The sequence below is a fragment of the Malus domestica genome, chromosome 13, assembly GCF_042453785.1.
Source record: "Malus domestica chromosome 13, GDT2T_hap1".
NCBI classification, from domain to species: domain Eukaryota; kingdom Viridiplantae; phylum Streptophyta; class Magnoliopsida; order Rosales; family Rosaceae; genus Malus; species Malus domestica.
The window spans coordinates 40,827,488-40,848,470 of NC_091673.1; the positions used below are offsets into that span (position 1 = coordinate 40,827,488).

The window sequence follows — 20,983 nt, forward strand, 5'->3', positions numbered from 1 at the left end:
CTAGTGAATGGTGAACCACCAGACTCTTTAACAACATTAAAGAGAAAGAAGGTTTTAGAGATTCATTACCCTTGAAGCTCATCCTTGTTTACACAAGGGATTCACCCAAGTGGAGGGCCTTCAAGTCACCTCCTAGATCCTTGGATCTTCCTTGTGATTTTCTTCCATTTGATGCTCCTTTGCTCCTTGAGGATGTGAGGAAAGGATCTCCAAAAACACCAAAGATTTGGTGTCTCTAAGTCTCCACACCAAGGATGAGGTGTGAAGATGAAATGGATGACTTAGAGAAGAAAAAATTGCTAGCTATATCTTCTCTAAGTGGCCGGCCTCCTTTAGAGAAAAAGAGAGAAAAAGTTTCTCATCTTTGCCTCAAGAAAACCCTAATGAGGTAAAAGCTATAAAGATGCTTTTATATCTCTTTTCTTGGGTGAGTGGCAAACTTGCAATTAAGCAAAACTTACCACTCCCTCACTATGGCCGGCCTCTTTTAAGTGATTGGGCTATTTGCCCATATTTGTTTTAGTTGTCATACAACTTAAACATAATGGGCCTAGTGGACCAAACCCTTTTGGACCCCGAAGCCCAAAACTAACTTAAAAGCCCAATACGAACCTTTCGTATAATTAATTAACTAATTAATTTATCTTGACCATATTTCAATTAAACCATTTTGTTGCTTATCCATTTCATTTATATTTCTTCACTTTCATCCTTACCTGGTGTACAATCCATTAGGTTCCAATTAGCGAGGCAGTGGGCGATTGTTACTCTTAAAGATCGATTGTGAATTGAAACTACATTTCAATTCTCCCTTTGATTAACTTTAGTGTTTGCTAATCTTCAGGGCTTCCATAAACTATGAGTGACACTTAGCAGCATGTCATGGCTACCCAAGCTAAATAGAATTGGTTGGAGAACCTATCTAGTTACAATTACAATGCAATACGGTCCTTCTTTAATACAATACTCTTAATCACATTGTTTGAGTGATAGTTTGTATCATGTCTACTATCCAATGTGATACTTCTCTATATGATTCAATTGAATATGATTTGGAACATACTTCCTAAGTCATAATCGTATGCTTTGGCCAAAGACTCCCGAATCATATCTTAGACTATTCTCCTTCCACCATGGAAGGTTAGAGATTCCTTGTTGTGCATTCATATGCCTACATGACTAGATAGCTTGACCCCAACAATGCCGTGGACACTCTCGATGGAATGCCTTTGACATGATCAAAGATCAAGGACCTAACCATTAGACATCTATGATGCCTCAGGTCAAAGGACTACTTTGCATATTGCAACTTATGAGGTCTTACATGACATGTATGTTCGAACTGTCTTTTGATCGTTGTTCAGTGTACTCGATTACTCATGTATGTTCGAACTCTCTTTTGATCGTTGTTCAGTGTACTCGACTACTCTTTCAAGTACGTATGTGTTTGTCTTAGTGTCCAACACTAAATGACTTGAGACTAGTCATACTCACGCTTGAGTTGACATAACACATACTAACCTTAGCGGATTGTCAATGCCCAATTGGCAATCCTATGGCTATGAACGTTTTAGGAATGAACATAAGAGAAAGGTCTCGTTGATCTAACTTATTTAAATCACTTCTCTCTTAGATCAAATACATTCCTTGGATTCCCTTATTGCTTAAACACATGATACAATAAATAGTGATTAACAATAAGCTTTGCCCTTCATTAAGCATATAATAGTTTAATACAATAAGTATTCCAAAAGCTATTACATCAAATGAGTGGCTTTGTGGGCATACTTCCAACACATTCGTCCAGAAGTGTCAGGACATTGGAGTATTTGTCGAAGAGGATGATTGGTAAGCACGATGATGGAGTGTGCTTGGAAGTAAGGGCGAAGTTTTCGAGCAGACATGACCAATGCTAGAGCCAATTTCTCAATGTTGGAGTATCGTGTCTCCGCATCTTGTGAGGCCTTGCTAGCGTAGTAGACAGGCCGTTTGACATTACCATCATTTCGAATAAGAACGGAACTTACTGTTGAAGCCGATACCGATAGATAGATAATGAGAGTATCACCAACCTCAGGTTTGGAGAGTAAAGGGGTTTTACTCATGTAGTCTTTGAGGTTCTTGAATGCCTCAGCACATTCATCAGTCCATGTAATGTACTTATTACTTCCATTAAGTGCTTTGAAGAAATGAGCACATCTGTCTGTGGCCTTAGAGATGAACCTAGTTAAGGCTGCCACCTTGCCAGTAAGGCTCTAAATGTCTTTTGAAGTTACCAGTTCCTTCATGTCGAGGATTGCTTTGATCTTCTCGGGATTAGCCTCAATGCCTCGTTGGCTTATCATGAAGCCTAAGAATTTGCCAGAGCCTACGCCGAAGGCACATTTGTTGGGGTTCAACCTCATTCGATACCTCTTCAGAATGGTGAAAGTTTCAGATAGGTTGGTAATGTGTTGGTCAGCATGTTTGCTCTTGACTAGCATATCATCAATGTAAACTTCTATGCTCTTCCCAATCTGTTCGGCGAACATTGAATTGACCAATCTCTGATAAGTCGCTCCTGCATTCTTTAGGCCGAAAGGCATGACTTTATAGCAATATAGTCCCCTGTCAGTAGTGAAGGTTGTGTGTTCTTGGTTCGGAGGGTTCATGAGCATTTGGTTATATCCTGAGTAAACATCAAGCTTAGGAGTTCACACCCTACCGTAGAGTCTATAAGTCTGTCTATGAGAGGAAGAGGAAAGTTATCCTTCGGGCATCCTTTGTTTAGGTCGGTGTAATCGACACACATTCTCCACAAAACCTTTTGGAGCAGGAGACTTTCCTTGGTCGGATTCTTCTTAACAAGGACAACATTTGCTACCCACGTTGGATAATTGACTTCGCAGACGAAGTCTATGCCTTTGAGTTTTTCAACTTCTACCTTCATTGCCTCGTACTGTTCAGCGTCATAAGATCTTCGCTTCTGTCTCACTGGCTTGGTCTTGGGGTCAATACTTAAGCGATGACAGATTATATCAGGAGAGATGCCTGGCATGTCCTCGTATGACCAGGCGAAGACCTCAGTGTTCTCTTGCAAAAAAGAGATCAATGCCAACCGAATAGGTGGTGACAAGGTGGTGCCAATCTTCACCATGCGATCAGGATAATCTTTGAGATAGAAACCTTATCCAACTCTTCAGCGGGTTGTGCTTGTTGGGTGAAATAATCATCTCGAGGATCATCGGGTTGATTGTTGACACCGTGAAGATCCAAGTTGGCTTCATCTGGGCTAGTCTTTATGACTTGGTCATGTATAGAAAAGGTTTCCTTGGGCACATGCATGTGCTGTTGCTTGACCGAAGTGTTGTAACATGATCGTGCACTAAGTTGATCTCCTCTGATGTAACCATTACCATAAGAGGTTGGAAATTTCATCAACAACATATGTGTGGATACCATGGCCTTGAGATCATTGATACCTGTGCGTCCGAAGATGACATTGTATGCCATTGGGCAATCAACCACCAGGAAGTTATTGGTAATGGCAGCTGTGTAAGGGCTTGTACCAATGGTGAAACGTAAGTGTATGCTCCCCAAAGGTTGCACGATATCACCAGAGAAGCTTATCAGGGGGAAATCAAGCGGTCGAGCAAGTGTTCAGTTACATTAAGTGCCCTGAAAGCTTCAGCAAACATGATATTAACCGAAGCCCCCGTGTCTTCCAGGATTCGTCGTACTTCAAAGTTGGCTATGGGAGCTTCCACGATCAGTGGGTCGTTGTGAAGGTAGATGATACCTCTTTCTTCCTTAAGGTAGAAACATATTGGATCCCAGTTAGGCTTTTGATACTTACCTCCCTGATGTCTTCCACGTGAATCACTTGGTGGCCAGACCTTAAAACTCGTTCACTATTTTTCATGGCCCTATTAGAAGATTTAGATATGGGTGTGCCACCACTTATGGAATATATCACATTTACCTGGCATTGGTTACGGTTACCCCTTGAAGGGTGAAGGAGGAATTGATAAGTTTTTCCTTCACGTGCCAAAGCTTCAATATGATCACGAAGGGTGATACACTTCTCACCGTCATGACCGTTATGCTCGTGGTAGCAGCAAAATGTGCCCGTGTTCTTCGTGGGCTTGTAATCCGGGTGCCTCGGCTTTGGCTTCGGTATCAAGTGTGCTATGCTGGGGTAAATGGCCACACATGTGGCATTCAAAGGTGTGTATGCCTCATACCTCGAGGTAAGGGCTGTCCTGACACGTGCTTAACCCACTGTGTTGACTGCCTGGGGTCGGGGATTATCATGGCGATACCCTAAGTTATCGCGGTAGAGTCTCTTACTCCTTTTACTAAAATGAGATTGGTGAGGATGGAAATCTTTCCTTTTGCCTTGAGGTTGATATGTCTGTTGACTTGGCAAAGTATTAAGTAAGGCAGGGGGAGGCACCGCTGCCGTTTGGAAGGTCGAGGTCTTCTCATTTGGTTGGATCTGGCTTCCATTCCCTACTTGCTGATAAAGGGTGGTTGTGGGGGGTTTCCCTTGATATGTTCTTGCCTCGGCGGAGGCATGGTTGTAAGCATGTGCCATCACCTCAGAGTAAGTCTTCCAAGTGTTGGCATTGATCATGTACTTGAAGAAACAATCACGTAGGCTTGCCGTGAAGACGTTGAGGGCGGTCTTGTCATCTGCCTCAGCGTAGCGGGAATACTCATGGCTGAAACGACCAGCATACTCTCGTAGTGACTCGTCCGGCTTCTGGCGAATAGTGTACAAGTCATCTGCAGAATCGGTCTGTAAGATGTGTTGAGAGACAAACAGTTTCCTCAGTTCCTCAAATGAGTCTACTGTCGCAGGTGGAAGATGGCAATACTAGTTTAGAGCTCTGCCAGAGAGGGTGGAAGGGAAGAGAAGACATCGCTCTTCGTCGGTATGCATCCGATATGCCATGGTGGACTCAAAGAGGTTAAGGTGTTCAATTGGGTCCTCATTTCCAGTATAGAGTTGTAAACCATGTTTTTGTTTTGTCTTCGCTTGAAGGGGGTGTCAAGGATCCTCCTTGTAAGAAGGCCAAGCCTGGGTTGGTTCCAGTCAGGTATCTCGGCCTGACGTTCAGCCTTCAACTTGTTTACCTCCTCAATGAGCTGTAGGACAAGGGGGTCTTGAGTGGAGTCATGTACCACTGGGATTTTCTTTCATAAGTCTCCATCGCCTCTTTGAAGTAGGAAAGTTTGAGCAAGGGCGTGTGATTTTTTCTTAGACTCGCCGTACTGACTTCTAGGGCGAGTCTATCGGAATACCTCAAAGTCCCCTGTACCTTCATGTTTCTTTAGGACATGTTGTTCCTTCCCTAGATTGACAGCTGGCCTGGGTCGTGAGAGGGGACCGAGTCTTTCAGAAACCCTTGGGTCATTGATCTTCGAGCATATGTGGAGGGGATTCTCTCAACATTGCTTTAGGAAGTCTCGGCGGTCACGATAAACAGCTTTCGATCCTTCCAACCCTTCTGCAAGGAGGTGTCTTCCTCCACTTCTCCTGGTTCGGGTCGAAGCAGCTGGGTTGAGAGAAGTCTCATGTTGATCAATGTTTTGATGATTAGCTCGCTCCTCATTAGGGATACCCGTGTCGAAGGAAGGTGACCCTCCGTGCTGGGGGGCACCCAGTTGATGGTTGATATCCACAGGGGCAACAAGTTCGCGTGTTTGAGTACGCATAGTTTCGTGGAGCGTCTCAAAGAGCTTCTCATACTGCTCTTGGAGGACCTCATTCTTCATTGCTATCTTGTTGTTTTGAGCTTCTAGCTCATCGACTTTAGCTTGAAGAGCAACCCTCTTTCCTTCCTTCTTTCGTTGCTTCGCACTAAGTGCAAGATGGGTGTCATTATGTGTGTTATGTCTTCATTCGCTCCCCATGTTGGAGATGGATGCCTGGTCAATAGAAAGTGTACGAATGGTGAAAACCAGCTTGACAAAGCTGAAGAGAGTGGGAATTAGTGTCGTTCCCACAAATGGCGCCAAATGTTTATGCACAAAATCAATGAGGACTTTGGTACAACAGAAAATGTTAAGTTTGTGACCTTCGCTAGTTTGCTCTAGTCACTAGTGTGAATAAGTATGTAAATGGATAGGGACAGGGAAGCAAACACAAGATGTACGTGGTTCACCCAGATTGGCTACGCCCACGGAGTAGAGGAGTTCTCATTAATTGTGAAGGGTTTACACAAGTACATAGGTTTAAGCTCTCCTTTAGTGAGTACTAGTGAATGATTTAGTACAAATGACATTAGGAAATATTGTGAGAGAATGATCTCTATTTATAGATGAGAGTTTCTAGTTTCATTCTGACATTGACACGTGTCGTGTTGTGATTGGCTTCTGATGTTGACACATGTCGCACTGTGATTGGCCTCCTGGTTGGAGGGAAACTCTTCTGGGTCCTTGACAGTATAACGTTGGCCAGTGCTCAGTAGTTTCAGGATTGGTCAAGTATGGTACAAACACCTTTAAAACAAATCAACACGATATCCTGAACCCTTGATTATGATAAACTTTGTTCTTCAATTCGTGTCAATAAATACAAACTAAAATTGACTTGGAAATACTAAATACAAATTCATATATACATCCTCAAAGCTGCAGTAGAGCGCATCAAATTCATCACCTAAAGGATAAACCGTAAAAAAAAACCTAAAAATTGAAAAGGTAAATTTAGATTGAGATTTACCCAAAGTTACTCAAACCTTTGAACTTTGGAGCCTAATAGAATCGTCTTAACCCTATAACAAAAAGGAGAGAGAAAGAATTAAGAAAACTAAAATAAAAAGCACCAAGATTTAACAGAAGATGGATATGAATGGTTGGGAAAAACCTTTTGAGTCAAGAATCTCACCAAATTAATTCAAATAACATCGCATGTCTCTCTCTGTGTTTCCAAATATCAGTTTGAAAACTGAACATGTTTGTGTCAATGGTTGTGGAGAAAACTGCTTGGAAAGTTAGTGGAGATGGTGTTGGTAGGTTGCAGAACGTGGAGACTGTTGAATCCCACGTTCTCGGAGCTTGTTGAACTCTCCGTTTGGATGCTTTTATCTCTATTTCAGTTAAAGTTATTTTTACCGGTTGTCCTAATTTTTTCCTTTTTTGGGATTTCAATTGTGAAGAAAACAAAAGGGCTTTCTTGGTATTTCCGAATGCTTCACCAAACTAGCCTTCTCCCTTTATATACATATATACACTGTTCTAAAAATCCCCGCCTAGCGCCGCCTAGGCGCTAGGCCCCAGCCCACCGCCCCGATTAATGCCTAGGCACCAGCCCACAACCTAGACCACCTAGGCACCCGCCTAGCCCGCCTAGACCCGCCTAGGTTGCAACTCACTTAGACAGAAAATACATAACTTTCATTTTGCATTTTGTTTTTTTCTAATAAATTGTAAGAGACTTGTTGCATACTTGAATGAACAAACATTATATCCTTATTTCACATGTTTTCATTATGTTCCAATACTTCATGATATATATGCATTCTATTTTGTAGTTTATGATGAAATTATATATATTTCAAGTAGAAGTAGACACTTATTTACATGAAATATGATATATTTACTTAAATCCGCCTAGACCGCCTAGGCGCCTGCCTAGGCCCCGCCTAGCCGTCTAGGCGCTAGGCCCCAGCCCGCCGCCCGACTAGCGCCTAGCGACTTTTAGAACCTTGCATATATATATATATATATATATATATATATATATATAGAATATATAGAATATAGATGATAGATATATTATTATGTGAATTAAAAATATTTAAATAATAAAAAGCTTTTTATATTAGTACCCCACAAAATGTTGAATGCACCCCACATTAAAATTTAATATTAATGACTTATTTACTCTACTATGTAATGACAATTTTGACCTTATTAGGTTTAAAAAATAATAACTTTTTTTTATAAATACACTACAAATCTCTTTTAACGTATTATTTATTTATTTCAACTATCAAAATTCCTCTCATTCTCCCTAAGCAATGAAACTATAAACATGTTGATTGAGAAAAATTATTTTTGACGAATGGAACACGAAATCGGTGTTTCGAAAGTTTTGAAATCATTATTATTGTTATTGAAAAATGTTTAAATGAGTCTAAACATTTTTTTTTTAAATCATTCAATTTGAAATCATTCGGCAAACTAAAGTTCATATAGTTTGAAATCATTCGGCAAACTTAAAAATGAGTGTTATAAGATTTGAGAAATATGGGATGTATAAAAAATGTGGGGTGTGTGTAGAAAATGTAAGATGTATATTAAGAATGTAAGGTGTCAGAGTATTATGGGGAATGAAGTTTAGTGTATTAAGATAATTTTTAATTGAAAAAATAAATATGGGGTGTATTAAGTACGTGAGGTTTATTCAACAATTTGTGGGGTGCTAATATAATAAGCCTAATAAAAAATCAAATTTTATTTTTTTTATAATTAAAAACTTTAAAAAGAAAAAAAGAAAAAAAAAAGATGATTGACTGTTCATCATCTTATTTCCCGTGAATTTGGGGCAATGGAGTCCACCATATTAAACACTGTTCATTGCTTTCCCTTTCCTCCTCCCTCACCGTCCCTCCTTTCTCCTCTCTGTTCGACAGCCACCAACTCTCTACTTCTTCTTCACTCTTCGAATTTAACCTCCTGTCAAAACCCAGAAGCCATAAAAGCGTGGCCATTTCTCTCCATTTTCCTTGGCGCCTCCATCCTCACGAAAACGCTGACTTCCGCCGCCGATTTCTCCGCCTTCGGAGATCCAATCCCAAGGCTTATCGCCCTCGCCTTCTTCTTCACCCAAGACTGGACTCCAATTTCGAATTGCGTACCAGGCTTATCGCATTATCAAGACCGGACGCCATAGGCCCATAAGACCGGACTCCGACTTCGAACCCAGCGACCAAACCTAGAAACGCTGTCCTTCTGAACCCAGATCTTCTTTTTCTTTTTCAAAGTTTTTAATTATAAAAACATAAAAAATGTTTTTTATTGTTTAAATTAAATGTGTGGGATCCATTTATATGCCACGTCAGCACATAATAAATTTTTTTATGGAATTGTAACGAAATGATCATATTATTTGCCACATCCATTTTCAGGGATTACTGTGAACACGGAAAATTCCTGAAACGAAAGAGACAAGAACAACGCGCACAAACAAATATTTGTATTTGATGATTTTGGGTTACAATCTCTCTCTATTTTGATCCTCTGATTCGATCTCCGTAAGGTATTGATTTGTGGATGTTTCGTTGATCCAAGGGGCCGTCGAGGCTTGATCTTGGATGAACTGTTGGAAGTTTCTTCAAAGAGCCGTGGGCTTGATCTTTGAAGGTGGATTTGAGCGGATCTTCAAGGGCTTTTGGGCTTGATCTTGAAGAAACAGTGATGAACAGATCTTCAAGGGCTTTTGGGCTTAATCTTGAAGAACGGTTGGATGTGTGGATTTGTCGACGTTCGTTGATCCAAATGGCCGTTGGGGCTTGATCCTGGAAGAACGATGAACGAAGAACACTTTCTTCAAGGGCCGTCGGGGCTTGATCTTGAAGGTGGATGATTGTTGATCCAAAGGGTCGTTGGGGCTTGATCTTGGATGAACGGATGATGAACGATGATGCTTTCTTCAAGGGTCGTCGGGGCTTGATCTTGAAGGTGGATGATTGTTGATCCAAAAGGCCGTTGGGGCTTGATCTTGGATGAACGATGAACGAACGATGGTGCTTTCTTCAAGGGTCGTCGGGGCTTGATCTTGAAGGTGGATGATTGTTGATCCAAAGGGCCGTTGGGGCTTGATCTTGGATGAACGATGAACGAAGAACGAATAGAGCTTTCTTGATTCTTCGGGAGCCTGGATGCTTGAGAGCTTCGGAGTTTCAGAGCTTCAAAGCTTCAAGGTGTAATATGAATTGGTCCCCTTAAAATGAATGAAATAGGCTTGTATTTATAGAATTTTCTAAGGCCTAATTTTGAATATAATATCCCAGATGAAATAAGTCGTTTCTGCCAGGTGTTGACACGTGTCCTATTTGATGACTTTTCCAACTCATTTCAATTTTCGTTGAGTCACACGCTACGTGTAAAATTTATGTAATACATGAGCGTTGACACTTTGATTTACCGGTCAACATTTATTTACGAAATTTCGATGTCTACAAATGCCCCCACTTCAAGGCACGTCGTATACATGTGCTTGTCACGTGTAGGAGATGCGTTTTGAAGTCCCTTACTGTAGATGTCGATCCAAGGGCCATCGAGGCTTGATCTTGAATTGGGCTGGAGATTGTTTCAAGGGCCGTTGAGGCTTGATCTTGAATTGGGCTTGAGATTTCTTCAAGGGCCGTTGAGGCTTGTTCTTGAACTTTTGTTTGAAATTTCTTCAAGGGCCGTCGAGGCTTGATCTTGAAGGTTGAAATTGGACCACAAGGAGCTTCATGTGGTAGATGATCTTTGGCTTTGGTAGTGGGTGAATCGACACGTATTTTGTTGCGCTTTGTTGACTTTCCACAGCTTTGATCTTGAACTGGGTTGAAGGATTTTCTAGATTCCTCCAATTGTTGATTTTCCACAGCTTATTCTTGAACTAGGTTTTGATTCAAGGGTGGTAGACACTTAATCTTGAATCGGACTTGTGATTTCTTCCAGGGCCGTCGAGGCTTGATTTTGAATTTGGCTGGAAGCTTCTTCAAGGGCCGTTGAGGCTTGATTTTTGAAGGCTGACTCGAACACACGGCAAGCAGGCACGAGGTGAAGGTGACGACTTGTTGCTTTGTTCAATCTTTCTAATTCACACCTGAGTAGTTTGGTCAACGGTATGATCTTCGAGATTGATGGGCTCCTCTTCCAATTGGTGACTTGGTCTTTAAGGATTTGATTCAAGGGTGGTGAATCGGCACGTGCAGCCCACAACGCCTAGTAAGTCGACCCAAGAATTTGAGGGTCAAAACAAGTTCACTGTCCTCAGGCAGATGCGACATCTTCTCGAGTTCTTCATCTCGGACTCTTTCTGCTGAGTTGACTGTGCATGCTGCATTCTTCTCTGCTTGTTTCTTCAGGTAGATATGGCAGCTTCTCGAGTTCCTCAGTTCGGACTCCTTCTGCTGAGTTGACCGTGCAGACCGCATTCTTCTCTGCTTGTTCCTTCTGCACCTTGTCTCCACATGCTGCAAGGTATCATTTTCGCTTGCCTTATCTGTTCTCCGGGCAGATGTGGCAGCTTCTTTGAAAGTACAGCAGCAGTGGGGGGCGAGTACTCGAGAGCAGTGCCAGGTAGGCAATCAGGGAAGGGTTCCCAGCAGTCGGTTCCTTACCTGAGTTTAAGTGGAAGTTCCGGCATATTGTTTTCTTTATCCTTGTCTTTGTAGGTAAGAACAAGGACAAAGGAAAGGACAGGGAGAACACATGATATGAGATACTCTTGCTTTTTACCCTGGTGATATGAGATACTTTTGCTTTGGAGTCATTGGCTTGCAGAGGTACCCCAAGGAATAAGGAACACTGAATGACTCGAGAGGCTTCATTGGGAAAGCATCTTTGGAGATGAAGAAAGACTCTGTGTGTCTGCCTTGCTGTGGAAGGTGAAGGTGGACAGTTATAGGAGGTCCCTTAATACCTGTAGAGGTACTATTCTTTCACTCGTGTCGGCAACTAACGCGTGATTGAACAGTAAACTTCACGTGCTTTCTCCTTCACCGAAAATCTTCGACAAATTGTCCGTGATTTGCGCAAAGTTGAGTGTGCATATGACAGGTGATGACGCGGCTGAAAAAGACTGGCGCCTCTTCGATATCTGGGATTGGCGCTTCGACGAATTACCCGTGATTTCCGCAAAGCTGAGTTTGCGTGTGACGGGTGCCGACGCGTCTGGAAAAGCAAGATGCTTCTCCGATTTCTGAGCTTGCCTCTTCGATTTTTGAATGGCCTCTTCGAATTCTGAGCTCGCCTCTTCGATCTCTGAAATCTCGTCGAGTCCTGATTTTTATAGAGGCACGCAGTTCGTTTCAAAGCACACTTGAATTTTCGCTTGCAAAAACTCCCTTCTTGCACTTCTAAGATCTTGATCTGTCCGACCTCTTCTTTCTTCAACACCTTTGAAAATGTCTGGACCCTCCGACCGTCGTTTTGATTTGAACCTTGGTGAAGAGGCAGTCCCGCCTTCCCCCGACAACATATGGCGCCCCTCATTCGTATCCCCTACTGGTCCTCTTACCGTTGGGGATTCGGTGATGAAGAATGATATGACCGCTGCGGTGGTGGCCCGGAACCTTGTCACTCCCAAAGATAGTAGACTGCTTTCCAAACGGTCTGATGAGTTGGCTGTTAAGGAATCTCTAGCCCTTAGTGTGCAGTGTGCGGGTTCTGTGTCCAACATGGCCCAACGCCTATTTGCTCGAACCCGTCAAGTTGAATCGTTGGCGGCTGAAGTGATGAGTCTCAAACAGGAGATCAGAGGGCTCAAGCATGAGAATAAACAGTTGCACAAGCTTGCACACAACTATGCCACAAACATGAAAAGGAAAATTGACCAGATGCAGGAATCTGATGGTCAGATTTTACTTGATCATCAGAGGTTTGTGGGTTTGTTTCAGCAGCATTTACCTTCGTCTTCTGGGGCTGTACCGACTGCTGAGGCTTCAAACAGCCAACCTCCGACGCCTTCTCTTCCTGGAGCTCTGCCGAGTTGTGAGGCGGCACCTGATCGTCCTTGAATATCCCCTCTTGTAAATTTGTAAAATTTCCAGAAAAATAAATAAAATGGACCTTCTATTTCTCTCTATGCATTTGTTTTTTTATTTTTTTTTTATTTTTTATTTTTTATTTTATTTTTTTGTTTTGTTTTGTTTTGTTTTTTTTTTAATTATTATTATTTTTTTTTTTTTATTTTTTGTTTTTTATTATTATTTTTTTTATTTTTTTACAATTTTTTTCTTTCTGCACATGGTGCCCATGCACCACCAGAAACTTTTGATCTGCCATGGGGCTGTACCCCATCTTTGATCCACCGTTCCTTTTTTTCACGTGGTGCCAGATGCACCACCACCTTTTTTTTTTTTTTTTTTTTTTTTTAAATTATATTTTATTATTATTATTTTTTTTCTGTATAAATTTGGACGATGGGTAGATGAATCTGCAGGGAGCGGAGCAAGAGTGCAGAAGGAGCAGCCATGGCGTCGTCGGTGCCCTTTATGACAGTTCTGGCGCAGAGGTTGGTGTCCAGGATCAGCAGCGCAGCCGATGAGGAAGACGGCGATAACTGGGTGGCCATGGATTCATGGAGCACGCAGGAGGAAGGCGAAGACTGAGGCCGTTGCGGCAGAGACGGCGAGGATGGTTGCTGCTGCGATCGGGGGAGGTGTTGACGGGGGAGGTGCAGTTTAAGGAAGAGCTTCTCGGCCGGCTAGTCGTTTGACAGCGGTCTTTGAAGTTGGTGGCAGCTGCGAGGCAAGGATGAAGACGACAGAGATGGAGCATGCACCAGTGAGGTTGTGGCTGTCTACTGCAAAGGAGGCTGCCTTGCTACGCTCCGTTGCACTCTCGCCGTCCGCTGCACTACTGGACCGACATGCAGCATCATTTTTTTTATTTTTTATTTTTATTTTTTTATTGAAATTTGATTTGCAGGGGGAGGGTGAGCAGAAGGAGCAGCCATGGCAGAGGAAGACAGTATCCAACTCCCAAAGTCGCATTTTAAATCGTCAAGTGAAGTTGCAGCTGCAGTGAAGGAGACAGAGCCTTTGGTGGCACCATCACCGTCGGAATCTTCAGAAGTGACGGCGTTTGACGGGGACGAAGGTTTGGAACTGAAATAATGCACGGCGAAGAGCGAGGCTCAAGGTAGTTCAAAGAAACACCTTCCTCCTGTGCTGCTTGCTGCTCCGCTGCTGCGGCTGCAAAGACATCGGAGAAGTAACACTGGCCGTCATCGCTACCGTCATCTTCTTCTGAGTGGACTCTGCTACGATGATGTTCTACATGATCATGTGGCGCCGTGTATTGATGATGATGATGATAAGTGTGATGATCATGAGGGTGGTAATTGTTGACGGCACTGGGCTGGCCCGTGGCATATGGTGAGTTGCAAGTTGAAGGCACGATGAAGGAGAAAACGCCAATTGGGCTTCCTGGGCCTGTAGGAGCTTCGCCGTGAGAAATTCGAAGACGAACCGACCGATTTCTTGCTTACTGATCTTTGCTTACTAAGGATATACGGGTCGGTTTCCAATTTCCGAAACAGAGACTCGCGCTCGAAGAAATTGGATAGATCCAAGCCGCAACAGAAGATCCGATTCTCGCCGACGTAGAAGATGGGGTTCCTGCACTTCATGTTTGTTGCGTCTTTGGTTGCATTCTCGAGCTTATTTTCAAAGTAAAACGATTGCAACTTTGCATTCTCTAATTGCTTTAGCACCGGCACATATGAAGAATTCAAAAACTTGTAATCCTCCACAGCCTTCACTTCAACATGTGACCCATTATAGTCCTTGCTCTTAAACATAACCTGCATTGCTCCGAGGTTCATCTTATCAGTCACGACATGGGACACATGTATGGCTTATTGGCGTTCTTCACGGCCGAATTCACCACCACTGATGCTGTAATCACATTATCCGAAAATATAGCACAATGATATAGATTGGGATCCTCAATTTCCGGTGGGATCGGCTTCCCTTCATCAGTGTACTTATCCGGATGCATAATTCGCTCCTCCATTAGCCGCATTGCCACATAATGCAAGCTCTCGGGGATTGATTTCGCGGCAATCAAGCTCGAGAAAGCCCCTTGCTTCTTAGCCTTCGTCAGCTGCTCATTCACTTGGAAAATGGTGTCCTTCAACTTCTGAATCTTGAGCTGGTTATCGAAAGACTCTTTCGCTTCAGCAATTATTTGTCTAGTTACTTTGATTCGCTCATTTACTTCCTTCTCGAACTGCCGCAACACCGATTCGTCGATGTTGGGAGCGTCGGATTCGAACAGAGCGCAATAGGCAGGCTTGTTCATGAGATCCGAGTAGTTCCGTGAGAGATCGGCGAAGACCCGAACCAGCTTTGATTTCTCGAGCTTCAGCTTCCGCGCACAGCTCGCGTACGCTAGGGCTAGGGTCCGATGATCGTCCGCCTGCTTCCGGATATGGTCCAGTCGGGGCTTCAGTGGATCCGATTTCAGAGCCAGCACGGTCCTTCTCGTCGATCCAAATCCACCAAATGAACCGGAATCGAAACCCGAGTCGCCGAGATCGGAGGAGAATGAGGGTTTTGATAGGCGGGTTAGGGCCGCCATGGACGAGAAGTAGGAAGATTGCCAAGAAGTAGGAAGATCGCCAGGACTACCGGGGATCTACGAGACGCCATGGCCTCCAACTGAGGGGGAGAGAGAGAGCAGATGAGAGGGTGTGTAGATCTGGACATCGGTTGAGAACATGATTTCGATCAGGTAAGGGCGGGTGTATTTTAGCTTCTTCTTGTGGAACTGTTGCCACCAGAACTCGCCCTGCCCATCAATTGTGCCATTGTCACCTGTAACAACGACATCAGTGAGATTTGTTCCCCATATGAGACTGGTGTACCTTCCAGCTGCCGTGTTTTTTCCTCAACCGTAAGATGGGAGTGCTTTGAGCACAGGCCATTTTCATTAATGTCTTGGGAAGCGAGGAGAACAGCACCCTTGTGGAGATAGAGAGTGAAGTGGCTCCGGGGATCTGTACTGGTAGAGGTTGATGGATTTGAGCCTCTGCAGCATAGACGGAGATCTGGCGAGGCCTCCGTCTTGGTGGTGGTTCTGGCGTCGCGGTCCAAGCAATGAAAGGGTTGGAGTGAATTTGGACCGGCTTGGAGTCGAGTGAACTGGAGCTGGGCCCTGATTTGTAGGTGGGCTTGCTAGGGAGAAAGAGCTGCGAGAGATTTCGGCTTTGACAGCCGGGCCTGGGCCTGGAGTTTGGGCTGTTTTTTTTTTTTTTTTTTTGTAATAATGTTTGTAATAAAAATTGACTTTCATCAGTCAAACATTTAATACAACCCTTATTATTATTATTTTTTTTTTATTTTGATGTGACTGTACTTGAAGTTTTGAGGTTTCAAGTTGCCTACGTACTCTTCCAAAAAAAAAGAGATCAAGTCATAACGTAGTTCAAATACATACATAGATATATATATATATATATATATATATTTTTTTTTTTTTTTTTTTGACATTTGCTTTTTTGTGCCGTTTGCAATTTTAACTCGTGCAGACAAAGAGTGTTGGTGTCGTTTGCAGTTTCAACTCGTGCAGACAAAGAGTGTTGGTGTCGCCTTTTATGCTCGTGCAGACCAGGAGCGTTGGTTCGTGCAGTTTAGGCTCGTGCGAACAAGGAGCTTAGTGCCATGCAGTTTAGGCTCGTGCAGGCGATGAGCCTAGTGTCCTACAGTTTAGGCTCGTGCGGATAAGGAGCTTTGTGTCCTACAGTTTAGGCTCGTGCGGACAAGGAGCTTTGGTTCGTCAAGTGATCTGAGAGAGTCGTTCCTCGCAATCTTCATAGCAAGGAGCCTTGACTAAGTAGTTGAAGAAGTCTTCTGGGAAGATGTCACACATCGTGATGGGGATGGATGATCTTCGCGTCAAAGTTTCATTATCTCCAACACTTTCACATTGTTCTAGAGGTGAACATGAGCTGTTTTGCCCCCTTTCCCATTTGTGAGCTTGTGGAGAAGACATATGCTTTTTGTGCAATTTCTTCGGAGTGACATAAGTCCATCCTTCAACTTCACTCGGCTTGACTGGCATGTTTTTGGAGCATGTCCCCAGCGATTGAGGTGAAGATTTTGAGTTGACAGAGCCGGAAGTGACGTCTTCTTCCAAAATTTTGTCTTTTTTGTCTTCTCGGGCCTTCTCTTCAGTGCGGTCCTTTTGGGTTTGTTGCCGTGAAGATTGGCCGGTGTAGATGATGGTGCGCCTCCTTACCTTCAGTGATCCTTTTGTGTCGACTTCCAAAGTTGCTTGGCGCTTCATCCTTGAAGGAATCAAGCTTTGAACATCGTTTTTTCCTGCTAGACTGTCGAGCTTCTCTCCCTTTGGCGTTGTCTTCCTATTTCTAGAAGGCTTCTTAGTTTCTTCAAGTCTGTCCAAAGCCGACCGTTGCGGAGGAGATCTAGCTGTGCCGCTTTGTTTCTTGGGCTTTGATAACCTTTCAAAGACTGATCTTTGCGGTGTTGGCGTCTCAAGCCTTTTGAAGACAGAAGTTTGGTCTCGACCACTGATGCGATCAAGTGCTGCAATTCTAGGTTTTGAATAATTCAGTCTTTCGAAGACTGAAGTTCGAGGGGCGGGTTTAGGCTCTTCTTTTGGCCTTGTGGCTTGTGGTCTTGGCTTCCTCGTTTTTTTGTAGGTCACCGATGTCCGCCATTTCTTTTCACCAGTAGATGCATCTTGGTTGCTTGCCCCCGGTGATGGTTGTGTAGGAGGTGCCATGTGACTTGAACATTGACGGGAATGATCATGCATGCTTCGGAGATGCACAGGATCGAGTGATTCAAACACGATAGTAGTAGTGTGTGCCGCCACCGTGTCTTCGAGGTCAAGCTCGATTTCCCCTTGCTGTGCTAGCTTCAGGATGAGATCTTTCAGTACGAAGCACTTTTCCGTTGGATGACTGATGAAGCGGTGGAATTTACAGTATCTTGGGTTGTCGGTACGATTCATCTCTTCCGGCCGTCTGCACTCAGGCAAACTGATCACCTTCTTGTCCAACAGGTCATCCAGCATGGCAACTACATCAGAGTTGGGGAATGGATAAATCTTCTCCTCAAGCTCCTTCAAAGTGCGTCTACGCATCTCTTGATCACGAAAAGCTTCGGTTTGAATCGCCTTGCCTCGTGTGGAGATTTTGACGGGAGCTGTGTTGACCGTCATCGCTTCCTTGGTGGGTTTCCATGCGGCCTTTTCCACCTTTGTCCCAAGAACTTTGTCATTCTTGTAGTCGGCGATCGGTTCTTTCTTCCCATGATGGGCGATGCTCAACTCCATGTCATGGGCGCGAGTAGCCAATTCCTCGAAGGTCCGCGGTTTAATGCCTTGAAGGATGTATTGCAAACCCCATTGCATGCCTTGGATGCACATCTCGATTGAAGAAATCTCGGAGAGTCTGTCCTTACAGTCGAGGCTTAGATTACGCCATCGGTTGATGTAGTCCATGACTGGTTCTTCCTTCCATTGCTTCGTGCTCGTCAGCTCTAGCATGCTCACAGTGCGGCGGGTGCTATAGAAGCGGTTGAGGAATTCCCGCTCTAATTGCTCCCAGCTGTTGATGGACTCGGGCTCTAGGTCCGTGTACCACTCAAAGGCATTTCCTTTCAGCGAGCGCACAAACTGCTTGGCGAGGTAGTCTCCCTCCGTCCCCGCGTTGTTGCAAGTTTCAACGAAGTGGGCAACGTGCTGTTTCGGGTTTCCCTTTCCATCAAATTGCATGAATTTTGGTGGTTGATAACCCCTCGGCATCCTTAAGGCGTCGATCTTCTTTGAATACGGCTTTGAGTACAACCCGGAGGTATTTGAGCTCCCTTCGTACTGTGCCTTGATGGTGTTGGTGATCATCTCGTGCAGCTGCTGGATAGAAAGAGATCTCATGAGTGCCGCTGCTTGGTCTGGCTCCGGCTTCGCATCGTTTTTCTCCACCTGAGGCTCATCTTCTGGGTTAGGGTTCTCGTTGTCCTGTGGCTCCAGTCGGCTGACGAGTGCAGCGATTTGCAAGTCTTTTTCTTCCACAGTTCGGGTTAGCCTTGCGATTGCTTCATTCATCTGAGCCAGTTGTTCTTCAACGGAGGTAACGCCGATAGTCATGACTTGTGCGACCAATAGACGTGACTTTCCTTTAGACATCCAGGATGCTGATGAAGAACGTCGTTGGCTGCTTTGGGATGTCATCTTATGTGCCTCAGCATCATGCTTCGGTGCCCCCAGCGAGGTCAGGTTGATGACAGACTCACACCTTGGATGCTCCCCTTGCTCTTTTAGCGGCACCAATTTTGAAGTGGCATGTTGAGGAGCGGTCGTGGCGCCAATGGATTGTCCGTTTGCGGCAGAAGTGCTTAGGATCCTTCCTTCAGTGGTTGCAAGAACGGCTTGTCCGTTGCTTGATGCCATTGACTTTGAGGTGTGCTTGGATTCCTTGAACGGAGAAAGAGATGAGAGGTAGAGATTGTCCCACTGGGCGTGCCAATTTGTGAACACGGAAAATTCCTGAAACGAAAGAGACAAGAACAACGCGCACAAACAAATATTTGTATTTGATGATTTTGGGTTACAATCTCTCTCTATTTTGATCCTCTGATTCGATCTCCGTAAGGTATTGATTTGTGGATGTTTCGTTGATCCAAGGGGCCGTCGAGGCTTGATCTTGGATGAACTGTTGGAAGTTTCTTCAAAGAGCCGTGGGCTTGATCTTTGAAGGTGGATTTGAGCGGATCTTCAAGGGCTTTTGGGCTTGATCTTGAAGAAACAGTGATGAACAGATCTTCAAGGGCTTTTGGGCTTAATCTTGAAGAACGGTTGGATGTGTGGATTTGTCGACGTTCGTTGATCCAAAGGGCCGTTGGGGCTTGATCCTGGAAGAACGATGAACGAAGAACACTTTCTTCAAGGGCCGTCGGGGCTTGATCTTGAAGGTGGATGATTGTTGATCCAAAGGGCCGTTGGGGCTTGATCTTGGATGAACGGATGATGAACGATGATGCTTTCTTCAAGGGTCGTCGGGGCTTGATCTTGAAGGTGGATGATTGTTGATCCAAAAGGCCGTTGGGGCTTGATCTTGGATGAACGATGAACGAACGATGGTGCTTTCTTCAAGGGCCGTCGGGGCTTGATCTTGAAGGTGGATGATTGTTGATCCAAAGGGCCGTTGGGGCTTGATCTTGGATGAACGATGAACGAAGAACGAATAGAGCTTTCTTGATTCTTCGGGAGCCTGGATGCTTGAGAGCTTCGGAGTTTCAGAGCTTCAAAGCTTCAAGGTGTAATATGAATTGGTCCCCTTAAAATGAATGAAATAGGCTTGTATTTATAGAATTTTCCAAGGCCTAATTTTGAATATAATATCCCAGATGAAATAAGTCGTTTCTGCCAGGTGTTGACACGTGTCCTATTTGATGACTTTTCCAACTCATTTCAATTTTCGTTGAGTCACACGCTACGTGTAAAATTTATGTAATACATGAGCGTTGACACTTTGATTTACCGGTCAACATTTATTTACGAAATTTCGATGTCTACAATTACATTAATCGATTTTTAATTTCAGATACCATCTTGATAAGATAGGTAAATTTTAAAACCATTTGTGATAAAAATTATTTTGTTTATTTACTATGGATTGGGGAGAAAATTAGAATCGAAAATGTTCAGAAAAAATAGAAAGGAAATGGAAAGTTTTATACTTGTGGAGTGGATATACATTGCAGGAGCGGGGTGAATTGTATATCAGTGTTTAAAATTTCTTGGATACGATTGATAGTTATATGAAAATATTTAAAAAATCAAAGAAAGAAATGAAACTAGGGTGTGAAGTTTAAACTTAATCTCATATCCGAAAACTCTTAAATTTAGGCTAAAATCAACACATATCATCGATATTTCTAACACATGGAGAAACTCTTATATTTCATCCAAAGTAATGTTTGAGAATCCTTATAATTTCATTTTAAATTTCTATAATTTTAATTGAAAGCAACCAATATTCAATATACCTATTTATAATCCACAAATTTACATATTAATAATTCCCCGTATCGATATTTATATTACTATGGGCTTCCGTTCCAATGGGCAATTTGATAATTTTGTTCTTGCGACATGACGTTTCGGTGCTTTAATATCCTTGTCTTTTTTGGTCAATTAATATCCTTTCTTAGAAACACAAGAGATGTTTGACAAAAAAAAATTAAAAAATAAAAAGAAATACAAGAGATGTATACTTTTTCTTAAAATAAGAGAGCTCCTA

General features: G+C 43.4%; 1 pseudogene; it reads right to left on the bottom strand.

Annotated features, from left to right (window-relative positions):
• Positions 1-13,704: 13,704 nt before the first annotated feature.
• On the bottom strand, positions 13,705-15,296 carry LOC103431570 (galacturonosyltransferase 8-like; annotated as a pseudogene).
• Between the last annotated feature and the right edge of the window lie 5,687 nt (positions 15,297-20,983).